Source organism: Equus asinus, chromosome 7, assembly GCF_041296235.1.
Source record: "Equus asinus isolate D_3611 breed Donkey chromosome 7, EquAss-T2T_v2, whole genome shotgun sequence".
Lineage (NCBI taxonomy): Eukaryota > Metazoa > Chordata > Mammalia > Perissodactyla > Equidae > Equus > Equus asinus.
Genome location: NC_091796.1, coordinates 64,832,825 through 64,840,529, shown reverse-complemented (window position 1 = coordinate 64,840,529; position 7,705 = coordinate 64,832,825).

Below are 7,705 nucleotides of genomic sequence, written 5' to 3'. Positions count from 1 at the left end.
AAGCAAAGTAATAGAAAAATAGAAAACATCTTTGTCGGAAAATGAGATTGCAGCTGTGTAACTGGAGCACACAACCATAAATCAGAATGTCAAATCCAAAACACATGACTTTTTGCAAGTTCTCCATGTGCGCTCTAATGTGATTACAGCCTGGTTGCTATTATGATTTAAAACAAAGTCTTTCATGCTAGAAACAAAATGCGGAATGTGAGCCGCCTGGGGGAGAGAGCTGCAAGCTAGCTAGCTACATACCCCTTGCAGTCAGGAGAGGTGGGCTACAGTATTTCAAGGACTGGTTTGTCAGGTGTGAGAGAGCAAGGGCTGCAAGAGGAGCCTTGGCAGAAGTCTTAACATGAGGGACAAATTAGCCAGCACTGTTCAGCTGAGCTTGACAATCTGAAATTAGCTTCTTTCTCCCCCTCCCCCCTTCCCCATCTTTTTTTTTCCTAAGCAGAATCCTGAAGCCAAATACGAAGATTACAGAAGTCATTCTTTCCTGCCTATCACGTAAACAAATGGCCCAGCTGTTATTGCTAAGATTCCAGTTTAAACTTGGACTTTCTTGTATAAACTTCAATGTAATGGTATTTAAAGTGTCATAGGCAATAAGCATCTAATCCTACTCAATAAATTGTAGGCTCAGTTGCATGAACTCCTAGAGCTGTTAAAGACAGCTGTGCTTTTTTTGTAATTTAAGTCTTTTCCAAATTGGGCAACTCTCCAGGTATATTTTCAGACAAACAATGTGTGCTAGAAAAAGTGATGTTCTGAGTCTTTCAGCAATGAAATAAACACAAAGGAGTAAAAGCTGAGATATAAGACAGTGCAAATATCATTTCTGATCATCCCAGGAGGGCAGGCATCAAGGGCAAGGGGCTAGGAAACTGTTCTTGTTTCCTAGGACTATTAGAATATGAGCCAGGACATTTTCCCCCAAGGACCTTTTCTAGCCCAATTACTTTCATAACTGGTTGTTGGGCCAATGCCATAGATGGGTACTAGGATGGAAGATAAGAATTTAATATTTCTCGAAATAGAACCATCAACTCCCAGAGCATGACACAACCCTGAAATGGAAAAAGCTCCTCCCAAAGCTGATATTTAAAGGGTCAGGAGAAAATGGTTTCCACTCAGTGATGTAATTGAAATAAATCATCATGAGACCATAGGATAAGAAGGAATTACAAGAGGTCGTTTTATCCAGTGCACTGTCTCTAAGATGACCCACAAGAAAAGCATTTAAAGAAGGTTAATTGGTAATGATTTTATACCTAAATCATCATTAAGCATCAAATGAATCCTTTTCTAGTACAGAAGAGCTCCGAGTGGGCAGGGCAGGTAGTGTGTTTTTCAACATCCACCCAAAGTTGAGCATTCTGCAATCAGCTGATCGCAGTAGGAAGAAGCCCCAGGTCTTCCTCACCATGGTTTGAGGACGGTGAGTGGTCTTCAGCGAGGCCGTCACAAATGTTTGCCTCCTGGATCGGATTCCAGAACACAGGAATATTGTTGTTGCTGTTGTTGTTTCACTTTGCCAGTTGTTTTCTCACCAAAAGTTGACTTGTGGGGCCGGCCCGGTGGCGCAGCGGTTAAGTGCGCACATTCCGCTTCAGCGGCCCGGGGTTCGCCGGTTCGGATCCCAGGTGCAGACATGGCACCGCTTGGCAAGCCATGCTGTGGCAGGCATCCCACATATAAAGTAGAGGAAGATGGGCACGGATATTAGCTCAGGGCCAGCTTCTCTCAGCAAAAAGAGGAGGATTGGCAGCAGTTAGCTCAGGGATAGTCTTCCTCAAAAAAAAAAAAAAAGTTGACTTGTGCCTACAAGATCTTCTTATCTACCTTTGTTCTACACTGTTGTAAGGTACTGTGCGTTATCTTTTGGGCTAACACATATGATGTCTACCTCACTGTCTACAATGCCTAGAAAAGCACAGGAAAAACATAAATCTCAGACCTAGAGCCCACGGTGTAACTCCCGTGGGTCCCTCTGTGGTGGGTTGAACTTCCCCATAGACAAACTAGGCCTGAGATGAATCAACACCTCTTTCAGTTGCTGGAATGTAACACAAGCTCACAGGTGGAGGGAATTTCAGGCAATGACTCAGGGATTACTTTTGGCCCAGGTGGACAGCTGGACAGCTACACCTAGTCCCCAAATGCTTAGCGATTACTTTCTGGATCCCTGCCTCCATACAACCCCCAAAATGACAGTTTTACATGCCAAGTAGAAAATTCCTTTTAAGTTAAGGCTTAATAATTAGAAATTCCCTTCGTCTAGGGATTCTGATAGCATTCCTACTGTCCCCCTTTGAGAAAGCTCAGAGCTGTCACCTCAGTGTAAATCTTCACCTCAGGCAAAAGCAATGGTCCACTTGTTTCTAGCCCCCTAGAGCAAAACCCCTCAGGCTTTGTCCAGTTTTGAGGGGAAACTCAACAGCTCTGTACAGATTAAAGACCTCACCGAAAAATGTCTAAAAACAACTAATCTCTGTGTCACTTCAAACAAGTATAGCACATCAGACTGACACATGGTATTTATCAAACAATTTAGTCTCTCAGCTAGCCAACCTATTGGGTCCCATTTCTCTCATTTAAAAAGTCTCTAAAATCCTACAAAAATGTTGTCAAAACTATGAATAATAGTATTCAGAATTTTGTTCTCAAGGCAATTTACTCAATACCACAGGTAGCATTTTTCAATATGTACATAATTAAAACACTCTTTAATTTTCATGAGAGTGTCTTGAAAGGAAGGACGTATCCTATAGGGTGGAATGGTGGGTAGATTTTGTTTTTAAGCTAAAAACTAGAGAATGAAATTATTGAAAACATCTTCTGTTCTACTTTAATTTTCAGCAGCTTTTGCTAGTTTACTTTAACGAGTAATGTTTGATTGAATTCAGGCCTGCTTTGGTTTACAAAATGAACCAGAGCCAGCAAGTCATGGCCTGCCTCATTCGCACACCCACTGCCTTGGGCTCCTCCCCTTTAAACAAAAATCTGGAGTTTGTGATTTATTGTTGATTTGGTTAGTTCAAATGATTTTTATGGCTAAAATCTACCTTCCACCTCATCCTTGAGATTTTCACTAGAAGTTTCTAATCTATGTCTATGATACAAGGCAAAAAATGAACCACCCCCCAAAAATGCAGAACGTCTCTTTAACTCCCAAGCTTTCAGATGCTGATAAAAGAAACTGAGAATAAAAATCCACAGATGGAAGAAGAGGAAAGCACCATCTGTAAATCAATAGCTTTAGAAACCAAACTGGCCCATTCAGAAGAATAATGTCGGGAGAACAAAGCAAAATGGTTATTGCTGCTAATAGGTCTCTTTGAGTCTATATGCACCATCCTTGTTTGCCAGTCAGGTAAACTAGTGGTTCTCAAATCCAGCAGAGCATCAGAATCATCTTGGAAGCCCTATTCCTAAATCGCCTCCTCTAGAAATTCTGATTTTAAAAGTCTAGAGTGGAATCTGTATGTTCACAATTGTTCCAGAGGTCTACCAATCTTTGAAACATTGGTATAGTCTTTATGCATGTTTAATGTCATCCTACCCAGACAGTCTCATCTCTTCCTCTGCTTGAATTCTCTACTCCAAATCTGAAGGTCTCTTCTTACTCTAGGCCATAAAACTGTGTAGTGTTCCTTGTATAGTCAGGTGAGAGTAGGTAGTAGAGAGGATATTGCCCTGTCTCCCTTGTCACTCATGTACAAAATCCACATACACGTTACTGTTGGGGGTTGTTCCACAAGATTACTACCAAATGCTAAGAATCAATTGCCTCTCACATGCCTGCAGTCTGTTGTTAGCATTCCGTCTCCGTTTAATCTTCCGTTCTCCTAAAAGCAAGGCAAAGCCCATTCCCAGTCTCATGAACCCCCATGGAATATGCTCCCTTTTTGTGATCTACCCACTTCCCTTCACGTTGCTTGTTTAAACATAATCTCATTTGAAATAAAAAGAAAATATACCTAATTCAACAGGTATTGAGAAAACAACTATTAGCTCTGAGAGGGAAGGAACCATGCCCATCTTGCTTATTTCTGTATCTCCAAAACATGGCTCAGTGTATGGCACATGGCAGATGACCAGTAAATATTTGTTGAAGATTTTTGCCTTTTGGAAGGTTTTTGATTACTGTTTCAATCTCTTTACTTGTGATTGGTCTATTCAGATACTCTATCTCTTCTTGATTCAGTTTTGGGAGGTTGTATAATTATGAGAATTGATCCACTTCTTCTAGGTTATCCAATTTGTTGGCATATAGCTTTTCATAGTATTCTCTTATAACCTTTTGTATTTCTGTGGTGTCCATTGTAATTTCTTCTCTTTTATTTCTGATTTTATTTATTTGAGTCCTCTCTTTTTTTCTTGGTAAGTCTGGCCAAGGGTTTGTCAATCTTGTTTATCTTCTCAAAGAACCAGCTCTTAGTTTCATTGATCCTTTCTATTGTTTTTTAAGTCTCTATTTTCTTTGTTTCTGCTCTAATTTTTATTATGTCCTTCCTTCTACTGATGTTGGGTTTTGTTTGTTCTTCTTTTACTAGTTCTCTTAGGTGTAGGTTAAGCTTGTTTATTTGAGATTTTTCTTCTTTCTTGAGGTAGGCCTCAAGTGCTATAAATTTCCCTCTTAGTACTGCTTTTGCTGCATCCCATAAGTTTGGTATGTTGCGTTATTATTTTCATTTGTCTCCAGGTATTGTTTTATTTTTCATTTGATTTCTTCATTGATCCAATAGTTGTTTAGTAGCATGTTGTTTAGTCTTCACATATTTGTGATTCCCCAGCTTTTTTCTTATGGTTACTTGATTTCTAGTTTCATAGCATTGTGGTCAGAAAACACACTTGATATGATTTCAATCTTCTTAAATTTATTGAGGCTTGCTTTGTTTACCAACATATGGTCTATCTTTGAGAATATTCCATGTGCACTTGGGAAGAATGTGTATTCTGCTGCTTTTGTATGGAATGTTCTAGATATATCTATTAAGTCCATCTGGTCTAGTGTTTCATTTAAGGCCACTGTTTCCTTGTCGACTTTCTGTCTAGATGATCTATCCATTGACACAAGTAGGATGTTAAAGTCCTCTACCATTATGTTGTTGCTGCCAATTTCTCCCTTTAGGTCTGTTAATAGTTGCTTTATATACTTTGGTGCTCCTGTGTTAGGCGCATAAATATTAATGAGTGTTATGTCTTCTTGGTGGAATGTCCCTTTTATCATTATGTAATGACCGTCTCTGTCTCTTGTTAGCTTTTTTTATCTTAAAGTCTGCTTTGTCAGACATAAGTCTGGCAACACTTGCTTTCTTTGGCTTGCCATTTGCTTGGAGTATCATCTTACATCCCTTCGCTCTGAGCCTATTTTTGTCTTTAGAGCTGAGATGTGTTACCTGGAGGCAGCATATTGTTGGGCGTTGTTTTTTAATCCAGCCAGCCACTCTTTGTCTTTTGATTGGTGAATTCAATCTATTTTCATTTAGAATGATTATTGATAAATGAGGGCTTAATACTGCCATTTTATCTTCTCTTTTCCAGTTGTTCTATATTTCCATTGTTTCTTTTCCCTTATATTTCTGTATGCCATTTCACTTTGGTGGTTTTCTGTCATGATTTTCTCTTTATTCATGATTTGTGACTCTCCCAATTTTTGTTTTGTGGTGACCATAAGGTTTGTATAAAAGATCTCATAGATGAGATAATCCATTTTCCGATAGCCTCTTATCTCCATTAGCCTATGTGGTTCCATTATTTTCCTCTTCTACCTCTGAGTTATTGTTGTCATAAATTATTCTTTTTTGTGCTATGAGTTTGTGACCAAATCAAAGTGTTTCTAGTTATTTTTGATTCTTTCTTTTCCTTTATCTGTTATGTTATAATTAAGTGTTTGCTAACCCATTCTGATATAGGGCTGCAATTTTCTGTTTTGTCTGTCTATTTATCTCCTTCCTCAAAGTTTTGCAAACCTTTTCCTTTTTGTTTCAGGTAGGTAGGAGGGCTTCCTTCAACATTTCTTGTAAGGCAGACCTAGTGGCAATGACCTCTCTCAGCTTTTGTCTCTCTGGGAAACCTTTTTATTTCTCTGTCATATCTGAAGGACAATTTTACTGGATAGAGTATTCTTGGATGATAGTTTCTCTCTTCAAGTATTTTCAATGTATCATCCCACTCTCTTCTAGCCTGCACGGTTTCTGCTGAGAAATCCAATGAAAGCTTGATAGGATTTCCTTTGTAGGTTATTTTCTTCTCTCTTGCTGCCTTTAATATTTTTGCTTTGTCATTGGCTTTTGCTAGTTTTAATATTATGTGCCTTGGAGAAGGTCTTTTTGCATTGATGCAATTAGAAGTTCTATTAGCTTCATTTACTTGCATGTCCAGTTCTTTACCTAGGTTTAGGAAGTTCTTGGCTATTATTTATTTGAACAAGCTCTCTGCTCCTTTCTCCCTCCCTTCTCCCTCTGGGATACCTATAATCCTTATGTTACTTTTCCTGATTGAGTTGGATATTTCTCTAAGACTTTCTTCATTTTATTAAAATCCTAGTTCTTTCTCATCCTTCACTGGAATCATATCTAGGTTTCTATCTTTGAGCACACTAATTCTCTCCTTCATAAGGTCTGCTCTATTTTTAACACTTTCTACAATATTTTTTTTATCTCATTAATTGTGTTCTTCATATCCAGAATTTCTGTTTGGTTTTATTTAGCGCTTCAATCTCTTTGGTAAAGTATTCTGTCATTAATTTTATTCCTGAGCTCATTGAACTATCTCTCAGAGTTTTCTTGTAACTCTTTGAGTTCCTTTATGACAGCTATTTTGAATTCTCTGTCAGTTAGATTGTAATCCTCTGTGACTTCAGGTTTGATTTCTGGAAAGTTGTCATTTTCCTTCTGTTCTGCCATGTTACTGTAGTTCTTCATGGTGTTTGATGAGTTGATCCTCTGCTGACATATTCGTGGTGGTAATCACCCTTTCTTATTTGGGTATGGTTTTGGTTACTTTGGTTCTAAGCTGCTTCTGACTGTATTTGAGAGCCTACACTTTCCACCCTCCAGTGCCTTTACCGGAGGTGTCCTCAGTGCCTTCCTTGTGTCACTTATGCCTTTAAGGTTGCTGATGACCTGTTATTTAGATGTTGCTGCAGTCTCTGGTGACAACACCAGGGTCACCAAGTTGTGAGCACTTCTGCTGCTTCCAGGGCCACCTGGGTCTCATGTTCCTCTGCTGGCTCTCTGCAGGCTTTGATGCTGCTGTCTTATGTACCATCTGTGCTGCTGTTTGCACAGCAAACAGGCAGGGATGCTGATTGCACCACTGCCAGGGGTACTGGCTTCGTGGGTGTTGTGATTGCAGGCATCAGCCCAAGGACCCAGGGACTTGTATGCAGCCCCTGCTGCTGGTGGAGCTGATGTCAGGGGTGCTGCCACTGGGAGCTGGGTCACCAGTTCTGCTTTAGTTCCTGATGCTTCTGATTGCAGATTCCACTTGCCACCACTGGAGGGGGGCAGGGGCTGTTTTTTCTGCCCCCTCCACCTGCTCTTAGTTGTGCAGGTCCAGCCACTGTAGCTGCTACCACTCTGCTGACCGTCATATGGGTGGGGCTGCCACCATTCAGTGGACATTCATGTGGGCCACCACTGTTCCATGAGAGTTCACACATGGGCTGGGCTTCCCTTGCGTGCACTTACAGTTGTGC